The 16,809-nt window shown below is 35.4% G+C and overlaps 1 long non-coding RNA gene across 1 annotated transcript in view; it reads right to left on the bottom strand.

Annotated features, from left to right (window-relative positions):
- Positions 1-16,809, bottom strand: part of LOC138693828 (uncharacterized) — a 94,524-nt gene that overhangs the window by 43,661 nt on the left and 34,054 nt on the right. Inside the window, exon 4 of the long non-coding RNA XR_011330528.1 lies at positions 9,231-9,334. This is a non-coding gene — a long non-coding RNA (uncharacterized lncRNA). The remainder of the gene's footprint in view (positions 1-9,230; positions 9,335-16,809) is intronic.

The following is a 16,809-nucleotide window of genomic DNA, read 5'->3' as shown; positions in this document are numbered from 1 at the left end:
AAGTGAGCAGTAAAAGAAAATCTTCTTTTTGCTTGATTTGCATTGTTGTCGCAGACTTCCTTAACTGCCACAGTCTTATTAATGTAAGTAGACTTTTTTTTTTTTTTTGGCACCTCCACATTCTCAACTTTCATGCTTACTGCCTCCATTCCCTCTCTTTCCTTCTGCATTGCAACAGCATAAACTGGCACAGATACGTAGACGACATACTAAAACTATACAAAGGAAACAAAAGACAGATTGAAAACCTACACAAACACATAAAAAAAATACACCCGAAACTACACTACACACTAGAAACAGAGAACAACAAATCCATAAATTTCTGAGACATCGCAATAACAAATACAGACAACAAACACAAGTTCAAAATATACAGGAAACCCACTACCATGGTAACACACATACACAACACCTCCAATCATCCCACACAATACAAACACACAGCATTCCGATCCATGATACACAGACTCATCAACATTCCTATGAACTAGCAGGACTATAAGTAAGAAATACACACTATCAAATACGTGGCATAGGAAAATGGATACAACCCCAACATAATAGACAACATCACAAGAAAGACTAAATGCAAACAACACTAACATATGAAAACATGAACACATACAAAACTGCATCATCATTCAAGGAACTAGAATACAACCATAGATCTATGGCCAATCCTCGGCCTCATCTCGCCAAATATCATCTCGCTATCACCAATCTCATCGACGCTAAATAACCTAGTAGTTGATACAGCGTCGTTAAATAACCAACTGAAATAAAAAATAAAATACAACATAGAACACAGAACACACTACAAAAACATCTTAACACACAAACAAGACATCACAAATAAATACAACTTAACAAGAGTTTACAAACTATCATGCAACAGCAGTAACGACTTCTACATTGGACAGACTGGAAGATCATTTCAAACACGTTACAAAGAACATATCACAGCCTTACCAAACTACACAACAATTCAATCTACGCAGAACACATCACAAACTCCAACCACAGCTACAGCAACATAGACAAAGACATGAAAATACTACACATCCAGCCAGAAACTTGACGTCCACACCTGTGGAGTAACGGTCAGCGCGTCTGGCCGTGAAACCAGGTCGTCTGGGTTAGAATCCCGGTCGGGGCAAGTTACCTAGTTGAGTTTTTTCCGGGGTTTTCCCTCAACCCAATATGAGTAAATACTCTTTCGGTGCTGGACCCCAGACTCATTTCACCGGCATTATCACCTTCATTTCATTCAGATGCTAAATAACCTAGATGTTGATACAGCGTCGTAAAATAACCCAATAAAAAAAAAGAAACTTGACACCCTAGAACAATATGAAATTTATAAGCATACAAAAACAGACCCACACAACATCCTGAACACTCAACTCAATTTCAAAACACACACAATCATGAACACATCCCACCACAACAGGAAACCAGAAGATAGCGCAGGATTTCCACTAGACTTTGGACAATGAAGCACAAGACTTCGAAACTAGTCAAGCAAGGTAAATCCTAAAGATTAACACAGTAAGGAAGTCGGAAATTTAATCAATGACATATAAGACATGTGAAACCAGTTTTAATATATGGCAGTGAAATTCTTATATCAACACAACTTAATGAAACAGAACCAAGCTAAGAGGATAATTACATGTAGTGTTAAATCTGCCCCCACGCAAATAAGTACTGACAATATACGTACAATAAGGTTAAAAAAGAATGGGCTGATGACACATGTCTGAGTTCCAGGAACAGAACAGTGCGCATGGCGTCGCCTTGAAGCTCCAGTTCATGTAAGTGTGCTGCATTTTGTTCTAAAACAACTGAAGAGTGAAATGGCAATAAAATTGATAAATACTAAATCTATCGAAATGGGGTACAAAATTTACCAAAACGAAGATGAATGAGAAAGCTACGTAATACGCCAGATTAAAGTATGAGCCATTGTAGCATAGGTGGCTTAAACATGGGTCTAAACGAGATAGCATTGGTTGTAGGAAGTTCGAATCTCGGTTAGTCTTAGTGTTTTACATTACAAAATTACTATGTCGATTGAATATTTAGTACATAGCACAACCCGTCTCCTGGGCAACACTACTGTCTTAATAAAACCGTCTGCATTTATATCTCATTTATAGCTTTTAAAAATATGTTTAACTACAACATTAAAACATGTTACCATTGTAAACATTAATTTTGTTCTATTTCTTTTAATAATGGCAATACTCAAGTGATACTGTTTACCATTCTTCAGTTTAGCTTTGTTTTGTTTACCTATATTCTTCACAGGGAGTGTTGACAACATTTGAAAGCCAATTTTCATAAATAATAAAACAATATTTGAAATAATAATAAAACGTAGAGTGATATGTTATAATAATATATAACATATTGAATGATCGTCCACCTCTGCTTCAGCATGTGGACGTGAGGCCAGCAGCCGGCTGATCGGTCTTGGCCCTTCATGGGCTATAGTGCAATGGATTTACTTTACTTAATATATAACATATTATATTGATATTTCATATTCTTCATCAGTCATATGTCAGCTGATACCTGCAGCCGTTTAGGTTCTTGAAGCCCCTTTTTGGGCCAGACATGATATTGCAAACATTAATTGGGGAATTGGGGCCTACATATCGAATTAAACCGTAAAATTTTGCATGAGGACTAGAGAAGGATAGTTCGTCTTTTTATTTAGATACATACTAAAATTATTTTACTTTTATATGTGTTTTGAATATTAACTCCAGAAATAAATTGTATTTTCGTCCAAAAACATCCGTGACACGAAGTTTTTACAACTCTCATAATGTTGGATCATTCACGTCTTACAAATGTGTTATGACAAGGGAAGAGAATTCTATTACAATGAGACAGTCTTCACTCAGCGATTATGTGGCTTGGTCTGCGACATTTCTCAACAAACAAGTAGAAATAATATCATTATCAACATCGTCATATTTTATGACACGGATTAAGTCAAATTATTTCAGTTTCGAAGTGGTTTAATATTTGTCTGATCAGCGTTTTCTTGGACGCCCTATGTTTCTCCTTTCAACTGGTTTGTAATAAAACAGTTTACTTTATATACTTTATATGGTATTCCAGGATTCTATTCATTCTACGTGTTGTCTCCATTTATTATTGTAATCTTCTGTTTATTGAGATATAATTATAATTTCCCTATGTAGCATGGCTGTACTTATATAATTAATATCACATAAAATTATTATTTCTGCAAAGTATAAGAGTCTGGGAAATTATTATTATTATTATTATTATTATTATTATTATTATTGTTATTATCGCTATTATCACGGTTGTCATTATCATCGCTATCATTATTACTATTATTATTATTATCATTATTATTATTATTATTATTATTGTTATTATTATTACTATTATTATTAAGGTGATATGGTGAACACATGAAACTGACTATAAATGTATGTATGTATATATTTGTCTTGTCTTTATGCAATATACCTTTCGGTATATTGCACTTCACAATATTAGCATACAGTGCCGTCTCACCGTTTTACACGCCTCTCGTACAAGTCAATTAGGACATTACTTTGTTTAAATTTCTTATTGCAATTCTTCCACTAGTCTTTTTTTGTCTGTCATCAATTCATCCCCTATTTTACTCCTAATCATCATTATACCAAAAATACTATAACCCCCTCCTGTATGACACATTTCCCCTCACTCTACATCTCTAATTATTTGCACTTTTCACTACTCACTTTTCCACATTGCTACTTTTTAGATCTTAGTTTTCTTTTCTCACGATTTATTTCCCCTTCACACCATTTCCTTAAGTCATACTGTTTTTTCACCTTCTTTTCCCCTCTTCCTTCATCACTGCTCCCTGAACTATCTCCTACTTGCATTACTCTGCTTCTCGTCAGCCTCGATTTAGATCTTAGTTCCTTCACCCGCTTCGGAATTGCTCCCATCTGATGTCCACTATTTCCATTCGCTTGCATTGAGGTCTTGTTCTGCTGAGCTTGTTGAATGCCAGTTCGCGTCACTTCTGTTTCATCAGTTGACGTCACTGCCTGCTTTCCGGAGATCGTCACTGAGTTTGATACATTTGCATTTTTCTCGCGTACACTCACAATACTTGTGTCATTAACCTCGCCTTTAGCTACGATATTCTTGATTTTTTCTTTCAAAATTTTTCTGTTCCTTTCCTTTTCTTCTGAGCCTACAATCGGTTCCTTTAATGTTACTAAACACTCCTCTACACTAAAAACCAAATTGTTTATCTTAATTTTGTCCTTGATGAGTTTTGCGAATTGTCCATTATTACGTGCTGCTTTAAGAAAAGGGATTAGAACTCTTCTTCTACTTCTCACTTCGTAGCTCCAGTCATCATCTATTCTGATCGTTGTGTTCCCTAGTATTCTTCTATTCTTCATAATCCTCTCCTTCGTAACCACACTCTTAAATTTTACTAATATTGGCCTAGCTTGTTCTGAATGTTGTACTTGCTTTTTTCCCATTCTAAATGCTTCCTGTACTTGTCCATTGCTCACGTCCATACCAAAACACTCCCAACACACTCCTAATATCTTCTCATATATATCGATACTCTGTTCTCTATCTTTTTCTTCTATACCGAAAATAACAAGTTTTTTCTCCTCTTTTCCTCTTAAAATTGATCCCATTTGCTTTTCAGAATTTCGTTTTCCAGTTGAATTTCTTCCATCTTCTTCCTTAGCTCTGCCATGCTCTCCTTCATTACCATTAGGTCTTGTTTCACTGTACTGTCCTCCATTTCACTATTACGCACACTTATTTGCCGGTTTTCACAGGTCAACGCCTCTACTACACGTTACTATCTCCTGACTTGCACAAAGAGAACTGACTTGCTCTGCAACTTGCTTAAGAATCCATGAAACTGACTATAAATGTTGTTTACTCATATTTGATGTGCTTCTGATTTTCAAAAAAGCAAATAAACTATTAATTTTGTACACAGGCTAGGTCGTGCCTAATAATAGCCCACAATGATACTTGCATAACTAAGTTTATTAACAAATTCCACTAACATTTGTCATTAAAAATATAAAATAATACAATACGAGAAAATCAACTCTACCAGGAAGCGAACTTACACCTCTGGTTTCGAAATCAGAAACATTATCCCAATGCCACACCACTTCATTGCAATTGCTGCATTGCAGATGGGTCGCTGTCAAAGACTCAACCAGAACAAACAACACAGCATTGCCTTCGAACACAATGAGTTTGCTTGTGTGAGCCTGACTTAAAAACGTTACATTTAAACTGCCAATTGTACCTATTAAATACGAAATTGAGAAACGAAGTCTTATTTTGTTTGAGAAATTAAAACGAATTCCAAAGAATGCTTACTAGGAGGAACTACAAAAATTCTGAAGGAAACTCAAAACACAATCTGGCTTCTTCCAGAATATTTAAAAATTACGAAGTAAATACAATGTACAAACAACTGAAAATATAGAAAAACTTCTATTCCCAGAAATTAAATGTGAAAATGAACTGATACAATACATCACTGCAAAACATGACATTGACCAATCAGTATTAAAATCATTAGCAATTGAAACCATATGTACAAGATATCCAAAATCTGAATGGCTTCATATTTGTACAGATGGATCTCTGCTTGACAAACACAGTAATGCTGGAGCAGGAATCTAAGTGACTTTTTTAGCTTTTACATATCTCTTGGAACAATGTCCACTCATTATGATGGTGAATTAGAAGCAATCAATAGAGCCCTGAAACAGCTTTCCATCACATACATAAATTTAACAAAGCAGTTATACTTAGTGATTGTAAATCTGGACTCCAAGCACGAACATCGAGTCCTCCAGAAAACAGACTAGTAAGAGAAATTCTTTCTGCTCTTAAATGTTACAAGGGCTTCGTAAAGAGGTAGTTTTTCAATCAATACCCTCACACTGTGGAACAGTAGCTAATGAGAAGGCTGACTTCCTAGCCAAAAAAGGAACAAATATGAGACAAACTCGAAATAATATGAGTACAATCTCCTTTCATACCTCAAAAGTCAGGATCAAACACACAGTCCAGTCCTTTTGTAAACAGGAATCCCTGAAGAAAAGCGAAGGCAAACCTTGGAATATTCTGCTAGACAGTAATAACATCCCAGATTTGCCACAATAAAAAGGGCTATAGTTATATTTCGCTTAATCACCTCTCATTTGCATTGGATTAATATTTACCAGCATCCACAGTGCACACTGCACCCTCTGTAGAAATCAAAACTCCATCATGGAATAAACAACATTTGCTACAATTCCCAGCAATAAAAAAAATAAATGCTGATTTATCACCACAGCCCACCATATATTATTGGGAGAATCAGAGAAATCCAAGATCCTTAGCATTGGTCAACAACAATAACAGTATTCAGTATTCACATTGTAAATTTGTGTACGTTACACTGTTTAATATGAAAGCTGGAACAATCTTATTCTTGTGCATTCCAGAAAAAGCACAGTTAAAGTTACGACACTTTTCATTTCCAGGTATGATCCATTAAAGTTACACGAAAATGCTAAGCAGACAGAACAGGCACTACAAAGAGTGAACAGCCCATCTCAACAATATCGTAATAAAAATACGCGCATTCTCATATGCACTGAGTACTTATTCTTCTCAAAATTCTTTCTTGGAGCGAGTCTTGTTGGGAGTCCACCGGTATGTAGGCAACAATTTCGCACGACTGTCTACAAGTAGCATACGAGTATATACAGGGGCTCTTGTTTACTGCACATGCGCAGTGTGCTGTAAGCAAAACTTATACAATAAGAGAGCTCCAAATTTGTTTTCCATATCTGTACATACTCATATATCTGTGGTTGACACTTTTGTACGTGGTTTGTAACACCTGGGGCTATTCCACAAAGATATGGTTTTGTACATTACAAATTACTGATGAAAGATGTTGTAAAGTATGGAGTTGTATCTTTCTGTTCCACGAAAGAATTAAAGTGTATTGTACATTACCAATGAACCGCTACTAATGAGTCATATCAATAAACATACTATGTCATAACATGAAGCAACTGGTTATCTTCGTATTTCATTAATCGAATTCAGTTATGTTTGCCTCTTTAATTGTAATGTATTTTAAGGTTGGTTATAGAGCAAAGATTCGTAGATTCTATGAATTTCGTAACACTGCAATGTTATTTATTTTAGTTTACTTCTTTAATAATGAAAAATTTACTTCCTTATTATCATCATGTTCCTCTGTGATCCACACATAATGCTCCTTGATAGTTCGATAGTTTCCCATATTAGCACTGTACTAGGGACAGAAGAAATAGGCGGGAATGGCGAACCCCTCATTCACTACCCCGACTCTATACACCTCAGAACCTGCTGGGTGTATGGTCCTGTGCCAAATAACTTACTCCTCCATTCACACTTTTTGCATTATAGGAAAACTTAAAAGAACAAATGAAATAATAACGTGATTTCTAGTAATTGCAAATACCTGATTTACTGAATATTGTTGTTTTGTTTAGTCAACTGTCCAAACAAAGGTCTCAAACTCGTAAGTGACAACAACGAGGCATCACTAATGAGGTAACTAAGCCAGGAGATAATGGGTTATGGTGGCCAGTTCCTCCTTTGCATACATCGCTGAATAGTAACATATTACACTAATCAGACTTTAGATTATATTATCATTTATAATATTTTGCAAGTTAGCCATTTCACAAATGTAATAATTATCATCATGTAATGTGAACGTAATACGAGAAATCAAATATTTAGCATTACACACAATTATTAGTATTTTGTTTTTATGTGTTTTCAGAATATTGTATTGAAATAGTAACTACTAAATAAAGTTTATACAGTTGTCGACTTTGTGAATCATGAGGAAATTAAGAATTAAAGTGCAAAAAAGTAATATATGTTTCTGTGTGTAAAAAATATAACATGAACGAGTATCATAATAAAAAATACTTATGTATTAGAAGCACACTTAAGAATGGCTTAGCTTAACAAAAGAAATAACACAATAAATATGACTAAAAATTGTTCTGTACAGATTCTCTTAACTGATGTAGAGATACACCACACTCCTTCGCAGTGGCTGTCTGTGTTGACACTTTTAATGTCGTCACAAACTTTAAGTTCTTTCAAGAAACAACAAACTTGATAAATAACGCCTTTAGCATGACTTCTGATATCAGGGCTCCACTGAGACATGACAGTGATTGCCTGGATAATTAGTATTTCAAAATACTGTTTATTGTGTTATTATGATATATTTTTTCGAACAAGCTCTAACATAGTAATATCACAGACGAGCACTTGTCAACAACTAGCAGCGACAGGAAGGTCTCTTTGTTCAGGTCATAAACCGCTGGGGAAAGTGTGGAGTGAGTAGTTTCCGCACAAGACCAAAAACCCGCCTATTTCTTCTGCCTTTACTATAATAACGATCTTCACCCTCAAACTTAATTGTTGCGAAATTACAAACACTGCAAAGTTATTGAAATGGCGTCAAAGGAGATGAAATTGTTTCTTTTGAAGGAAATAGGAGCAAGAAAAGAAGATATTCTATAGCACATATTTATCAAAATATATCTTAATATTATGAAATAAATATAATTAAATCGCATTAGTACATGTAATGTATTAGTCTCCTAATACTTGACAATTCACTAGTAAGTTAAATATACTAGTACTTTTGTGGAACACAATCAGGAAACTTCATTGGTAATTTGTAAGTATGGAGTGGTAAAATACTACTGTAGAGGAGTCTTTTGTGGAATAGAAACTCTAGTACGTTCACTACTTACTAGAGAATTTATTTGTAATGTACAACACCATACCTTTGTGGAATAGGCCGCTGGTGATGCCGAAACTCCAAAAGACACAAAACCCTATAAGGAAGAACTTAGGCTACTGCATGCAAGTTATCAAAAATCTCTACAAACTAACTTCAAGAATTAAGGAGAAATGCCCGTTGAAGACATTATGAAAATGCAATAATTTAACATGAATATTTCTCAAAGCAAAAACCTTATATTTCTAGAGGTAAACAATATTAAACCCTCAGTTTGCTGCTATTGCAATGCGGATCATGAATATTGTTGGAGTAATAGTTCATGCAAATTCAATTATTTGACCTAATAAAGAAGATAAAAGCCGCAAGGTCTTACCTTGCTGGCGAAATGTTTAGTCCACCATCATTACTTCTGTTCGGCCGGGTTAGTCTCACTCCATGGGCTGCATGTCATTCTCGGTGTCACTGCATGGGCTCCTGCTGTTCCCAGAACATTTCAGAAAGTGGAATAATAAATGGTAACATTTTAATCGACAATGGTGAAGTTTTAAGGGCTATAAATGCCGTAATTTGGCTCACTTTCCAACAAAAATAAAGATTGATGCATTAAATTAATCTTATTCCTGAATGAGTGGATTCTATGTTACATTCAGAGTTCACTTTCTCTGAAAATTTTCTCTGTCATAGATAGATCTCCCTATAGACCTAAAATACTGCAAGAAACTTTGATGATCGAATCAGCGAATTACATGTAGAGTCCTGGAATTGTTTCGAAAGTTCTGAAAGACTTGTAAAAGCCGTCTATAAAATTTTCGGAAAGCTTGGAATTTAATTTAACACAGCTAGTGATAACAGGCGTAGATAGAATAGGGAAAGGGACTTGTGTGCTGGGGAAGTGAGTTTGATTACACTCCGGCTCACTGATTATATTAGCATATATTTTTTCTTTCAACGCTCTTGGAAGTAGTGTCGAAAATGCAGTACACAGTGTATCTTTCCACATTTGAATGAGGAAAGAGAAACTGTAGGCCGATGCATTTTTTTTTTCTTTCCCGCAACTTATATGTCTGTTATTTAACGAGGTCACTCATCAACTGAATTAGTGGAATGGAGAGGTTATTAAGGCAAAATGAAAGGGTTATGTGACCCAAACAAGTGATCAGACCAAGTGGGATACAAGCAGTTGTGGAATTCAAAATATTTCAATTGCTGTCAATGTTGAGATCACTTCGATAATAGTAGCTCCAAAGAAGAAAGATGAGTTCATGTCAATTTAGTTGTTATTAAGGGACCTGTGGCCACCTTTAAGGCCTTTGATATTGTGAGTTCATAACGTGGATGAAAAATTACAAACATTTCGTAGCACTTGTTCATTCACACAATATATTCCTGTTAAATTAGAGATAGGTGAAGATTTTCATAACAGTTACTTGAATTTGAATTAAATTTAATAATAACTGTAAACTTATTGTAATGCATTATGCCTGTGTTTCTCAAACTTTTTCCATTTCCGATCACTTTTAACATATTGTACAAACTTAGAATTCTTGTAGTCCATTTTTATTATTATTATTATTATTATTATTATTATTATTATTATTATTATTATTAATCATTGGCACTTCTTCACCACACTCAGGAGGAAAAACGTACATATATCATTGAAAATAACTTCAAAATTGTAACATACCATTCTAGAGACACAATGTCTTCACTGACAAGGTTACATTAGTAGGTAACAGTTGGGCTGGGGGGTCCCTGGCAGATATTAATTATCCACAAACCCCTAAAAGCCCAACCTTGAGTGGGTATCGGACGTGCCAGCAGGTGGTGGATAGCCGAGGACCTGCACTGGGAATAGTGCGAAATCACTGGGCCTGTCTCTGAATATCAAATAACAGACTATGAACAAACTCCCCAACCCTAAAGTGTTACGCGTTTCCATGCCGATGGGGTGCATGGCACATGGGATGTGTCACTAATGGAATCTCCGAGAAACTGGCGACCTCTCGGAGTAAACAGCCTTGCACTGGCAAAGAGGGCTCTGCCAGTGTGGACTGTTTAATCCCCCCACACTCGTGGGATCTAAATGAACACAAATACAGAAATCAAACTAACTGAAACTGACCAAGGAGCCACTTCGGCAGACTTGGCAATACTTCCTCAGAAAAGGCTGTCGAGTCCTTGGCTGCAGGCATTGACTGCAGTCCGGAAGCTTTCAGGAGCTCAAAGGAAAAAAGTCCTGAAAAATAAAAAAATGAAAGAAGGTACTTAAACAGTTGAAAAACCGCGCAAGAATACCTCTCCAAAAGGAAAAGAAATAGCGGGACCCAGTGGGAGATTTAAAAGGCCCCACTCGGATTCTAGCACCTCTACTTCCGTCAAACAACATCCCAAAAACCACAAGAGCTTCACTGCGGAGCAGACTGTGTCTTATTGCGGGTATCAAGATGGCAGTTGTCTGTCAACGTCATCCTGATACCAAGCTGACCTGGTTTAGCAGATCAATAGACACTGCACTTTTTCAGGTTTCACGAAAACTGGAAAAGACATTTAAAGCAAAGGAGGTGGCACTAGGTGCCTTCATTGATACTGAAGGCGCCTTTGACATTACCTCCTTTAAAGCTTTTACTACAACTGCAAAGAAACATGGTATAGATGAAACCTGTATCAGATGGATTGAGTCCATCTTGAAAGGCAGAGTGGTACATACAACCCTCATGGGCAGCAATTTAGCTGCAAAGGACATGAGTGGATGTCCACAGGGAGGTGTATTATCACCCATCCTGTGAAATTTAGTTGCAAATGGATTACTGGATGAAGTCAGTAATCTAGGATTTGATATTATGGACTATGCTGATGATATGGCCATCATAGTTCGGGGAAAATTCATGAATACCATTAGGGAACTTATGCAAGTGGCCCTAAATAAGGTAACAACATGGGCTGAGAGAGAAGGTCTTAAGATCAGTCCTCATAAAACAGCCTTAGTACCTTTCACCAGATAAAGAAATTTGAAGGGATTAGGACCTTATTTCTTAAAGGTGAAAAACTCAAAATGGTTGAGGAAGTCAAATATTTAGGGGTGATTTTTGACTCTAAGGTAGACTGGAATCAACATTTAAAAAGAATAACACGAGCAAATACAGTTTTTGAAACTGTTAGACGCACGTAAGGAAAAAATTTGGGACTAAGGCCTAGTATGATTCACTGGCTCTACACTAGAATAATCAGACCATCTATAACCTATGAGCTCTCGTTTGGTGGAAAAAAGTTCTTCAAAACAACTCCAAAATCAAGCTATGCAGAATTCAAAGAACAGCCTGCATGGCTATAATGGGAGCTATGAAAACGACTCCCACTGCAGCTATGGAAGCACTCTTAAACTTGACTCCATTAGACACAGTAGGAATGGAGGAAGCGAGACTGCAACATTCTAAGCAACTGATATTCTCAGATGTACAGTTGGGTTTGCTGGAATTCAAGAGATTTATGGCAGATGACATACTGTGCATGGAATCAGACCATATTAATCCTGTTCGACATTATACAAAGAATTTCAGTCATCATTGACTCTGAACTATGGAAAAACAAAACTCCAACATCTCCTGAGAAGTCTCTGAGGTACACAGACTTAGGAACTGGATCAGGAGTCTATGGCATCAGACCAATGGTTAGCTTAAGCTTCCCCTTGGGTAAATATGCCACTGTTTTTCAAACACAGATATACGCCATTATGCAATGCGTTCTTGAAAATATAAGAAGAGCTTATATAGGAAAGCAGATTCTTATATTCTCGAATAGCCAGGCTGCCCTTATGGCTTTAAATGCCATATTGTTACTTCAGGACTGGTTCTTAACTGCCTCAATATAATTTCGATCCTGGCAGAACAGAATGAGGTTAAACTCATCTGGGTACCAGGGAAACGAAAAAGGTGACGAACATGCAAGACAAGGAGTGGCTTCAAAATATATTGTAACAGAATATCTAGTCGTTCTGTCAGAGAAGCAATTAAAAAATGGTCCAAGGTTCAACACTACTAAACCTGGATTAAGACACCAGGTATCAATCATGGGAAACAATTTATTATTAGACCAAGCAACAAAAGAGCTGAAATATTACTACAATGTAACAGATTTCAGCTGAGAACAGTCACAGCTTTTCTCACAGGTCATGCACCTGTGAAAAAGCATCTTAATTTAATGCGCCTACTTCAAGGTAACCTACACTGTAGATTCTGCGGGAAGGAGGCTGAAACAGCCCAGAACATTACTTGCTTCTGCGATGCATAGGCTCGCAGAAGATACCATACCTTACCTTTGGGAAAGATTCTCTAGAACCAAAAGATTTTGAACCGAGTTCTATATCTGAACTGTATACCTTAATCAAGTTAACAGGGCTGATGAATCGGTATTATATTATAAAACATAGGTAGCACAATAAGCTTAAGGCTGTGGTGCGTCCGGAGCAATGACGGGCCTAAATGTTGGAAAAAAAATACAACCCAAATCAGATAACAGTCTCATGTGTGGAATGGGAGGATTTCGAAGTTTCATTATTATTAGAATAGTAATAATAATAATAATAATAATAATAATAATAATAATAATTATTATTATTATTATTATTATTACACATTTATTGACGTGGGTGTAACTATAGAATTGAAACTAATTATGTTAATAATGCACATTACTTTCTCTAAAAACTTGCATTTTCAGTTTACTCGAACAAAATAATTATTACGATGCAAATGTTAATACATTTTAATAGTATTTAATAATTAACATAGGCAATTATATAAAATCTGGTACTGGTACTTAATTGCCCTGTTGAGTGGGATTAATATGTTTCTTTTTAAAGGCTACAAATTTTTTGTATTCAATATCCAATACAATGGCCAACACCTTCCTAGGACTTACGAATCCAAATATCTTGGAGTTATTTTCGATAGTAAGTTAACATGGAGCAACCATTTGAAATACTTTTCTGAAAAAGCTCGTAAAAGATTCTCCCTTTTAAAAAGACTAGCAGGAAAGAAATGGGGATGCTCTAGGAATACTTTGAACATTACATACAAAATGTTTATACAGCCAGTGCTGACATACTTCGGAGAAATTTTAATTACTTCACCTTTCATAAACGAAATAGAATATGTTCAAAACCAAGCTCTCAGACTCATTACTGGTGGAATCAACACAACACCAATAGATTCTATGAGATTCCTCACTAATATTAACAGCATCAAAATGACAATAGAAGAAAAAGCACTGATTCAATATGAAAAACTTATCAGATTACCAGGAAACAATTGGCATTCATACAGTCCTCTATGTAGATTGAAAACTTAAAAAAGTTTCATATCCATTGTTCAAGAATTAAAACAGAAAATCAATATCCCGAATTTAAAAGAAAACTTACAAATTAAACCAAACCCTTTAACTCTATTAAATATAGAATATAATCTAAATTTAACAGAAGAAATACTGAAATCAGAAGTAAACACTGAAATGCTGAAACAATTGTCTTTAGAGGCAATTAATATTAGGTACCCTCCACAAAACTGGCTTCATTTATACACCAACGGATCCTTGATCTCCAGAGAACAAGGTGCCGGTGCAGGTGTTACGTGCTGTCTCTTCTCACTTTATAGATCTCTTGGATATGGAACAACAAGTTTTGATGGTGAAATCATTGCAATAAGTGAAAGTCTCAGGAATCTTCTATGCCACATCAATAAATTTAAGAATGTAGTTATATTGTCAGACTCCAAAGCAGCTATTCTATCAATAGTCTTTAAACACACACCTTCATCTCAAACAGCAGAAATAACTAAAATGCTCTCTCAATTAATATCACTCAATAAAAGAATTGTATTCCAATGGATACCATCCGATTGTGGAATTCTGGGAAACGAGAATGCGGATGCTTTAGCAGAGAAGGGCAGCACTGCTACTTACAGACCTGTTACTAAATCCATGTATTACTCTGTGAAAAGATTTATTAAACCTACATACTTAGACTTTAACAAACAAAATTTGATAACACAATCCCAAGGGAAAAAATGGAACTCTCTGCATCAAAATCCACAGTTAATTCCCGATTTACTACGAAAATCGTCTGTAGCTGCATTTAGATTGGCAACAGCCCATGATTGTTTGGCCAAACACCTGCATAGAATTGGAATATATCAGTCCCCTAACTGCCCATTGTACAACTCAAACCAAGAAATGGATTCGGAACCTCAAAATCTGTGCTTCAGTGGCTGGCCATGATAATATCTTTGAAAAATATTGGAGTGCAAGAGGTCAAATGACTTTATTGTCAAGTGCCTGGCATTAGAAAACAACAACAAATTTTTTGTATAATTATTTGGTTTTAGGGCGGGAAGCTGTAGCCTCATTTCTCCTTCTGCATTTAGCCTATTTCGATAATTTGTTTTCATGGATAAATAGGCAGAGAATCCAGATATGAAACTGATAAATACTATATATTTTTTTAGATCTTTAATAGTATTAATGATATTAATAATGGAATATGATAATTATTAATATTTATTTTCTAATATTACGATTATACTATAACAATCATTATTGATGATATTTAATGTTTTTATTGATTCATATTTTCGTGACTTAGTATTCATTTTGCAGTATTCTCAAAATTTAAAGAACCGGTACTATTAAATCATTGCTCACGTGATTATACTATGTAAGCAACGATTTAAATACAATTTATGATTCACAGAATTCCTATCTTTTAGAAGCACTGCAATATAAGATTTATTTTGTTTGTATTTATTGATAAGGAAGGATGGTCATAAAATAATGTAATGTATTAAAACCACAAAACCTCTCTGTCTCAGTCATTTTTAAATTGCATCGTGTGTTTGGTTGTGATTTTAAATGTGCCTGTCCGATCGAGGCTTAATTATCAACCTCCAATAATATACATATTATTTTATTCTTAGAAACGCCATTGACGCTACAAAACGTAAATGTTTTTATTCCCTACTTATTGTTGCCGTTCTCAAGCAGGAATCGTAATGTAACTTAGAAAGCTTACCTCAGTAGGAAGAGCTTTATCGTAGTTGTCCCATGGGAATCGAACCGAGCTCCTCAATAAACGTACACTCCATAAAGCGCTATCTTTGCTTGCTTTATATGAAATCAAAACTCATAATGGCGGTCCAATATGTCATTTGCATTGTTGAAGACAGCATTGTTATGCATTGAACGATGAACGCGAATTCCATAGAGAATAAAAAAATGGAACTAGCGCCAGTGAGCACAGTTCAGTGAGTAGAAGCTGTAGGTAAAAAAACTGATAATACTTGTGTTGAGAACTTTCGACCTGATTTTAAATGTAGTCAATTGGCCGCAAGGAAATTTAAATATCGTCATTTTCATATTTTATATTTAAGCCACCAATTGCACCTCTCTGGGCTAGCAACCCATTGCGCGTCATTTTCACATTGCTTTCAAGTCTCAACAGAAGCCTCGGATGACAAGGATGGATTATAACGATGACGACTCAGGCAAGAACAAGGACAAGACATGGAAAAAAGAAAATATTTTAAAATTTGGAACTTGGAATGTACAGGGTATTTCACACAAGGAAGATCAATTAGATGATATTTTAGCCAAAAAGAATATATCAATAGCAGTAATTTCGGAAACTAAAAAGAAATTGAAAGGATCTAAAGAAACTGAAAACTACCTTCAATTCTATTCTGGTGTTGAGTAGGGCCAGAGCTGGAATCATGGTAATGATACATAAACGTTTCAGGCATGTTGTAGATAATTATTAATAATTATTATTACTGGAATGAACGATTGATTCAATTACGATTAAAATTGCAAAGAGGTTATCTTACAGTTATTGGCATCTATGCTCCAGTAGAAGGGAAAGAAGAAGAAAATGAAGAATTTTATACTAACTTACAAAAAATTGT

This window comes from Periplaneta americana, unplaced genomic scaffold (genome assembly GCF_040183065.1).
Source record: "Periplaneta americana isolate PAMFEO1 unplaced genomic scaffold, P.americana_PAMFEO1_priV1 scaffold_22, whole genome shotgun sequence".
NCBI classification, from domain to species: domain Eukaryota; kingdom Metazoa; phylum Arthropoda; class Insecta; order Blattodea; family Blattidae; genus Periplaneta; species Periplaneta americana.
The sequence above is the reverse complement of the archived record's forward strand: the minus strand, read 5'-3'. Positions and strand labels throughout refer to the sequence as shown.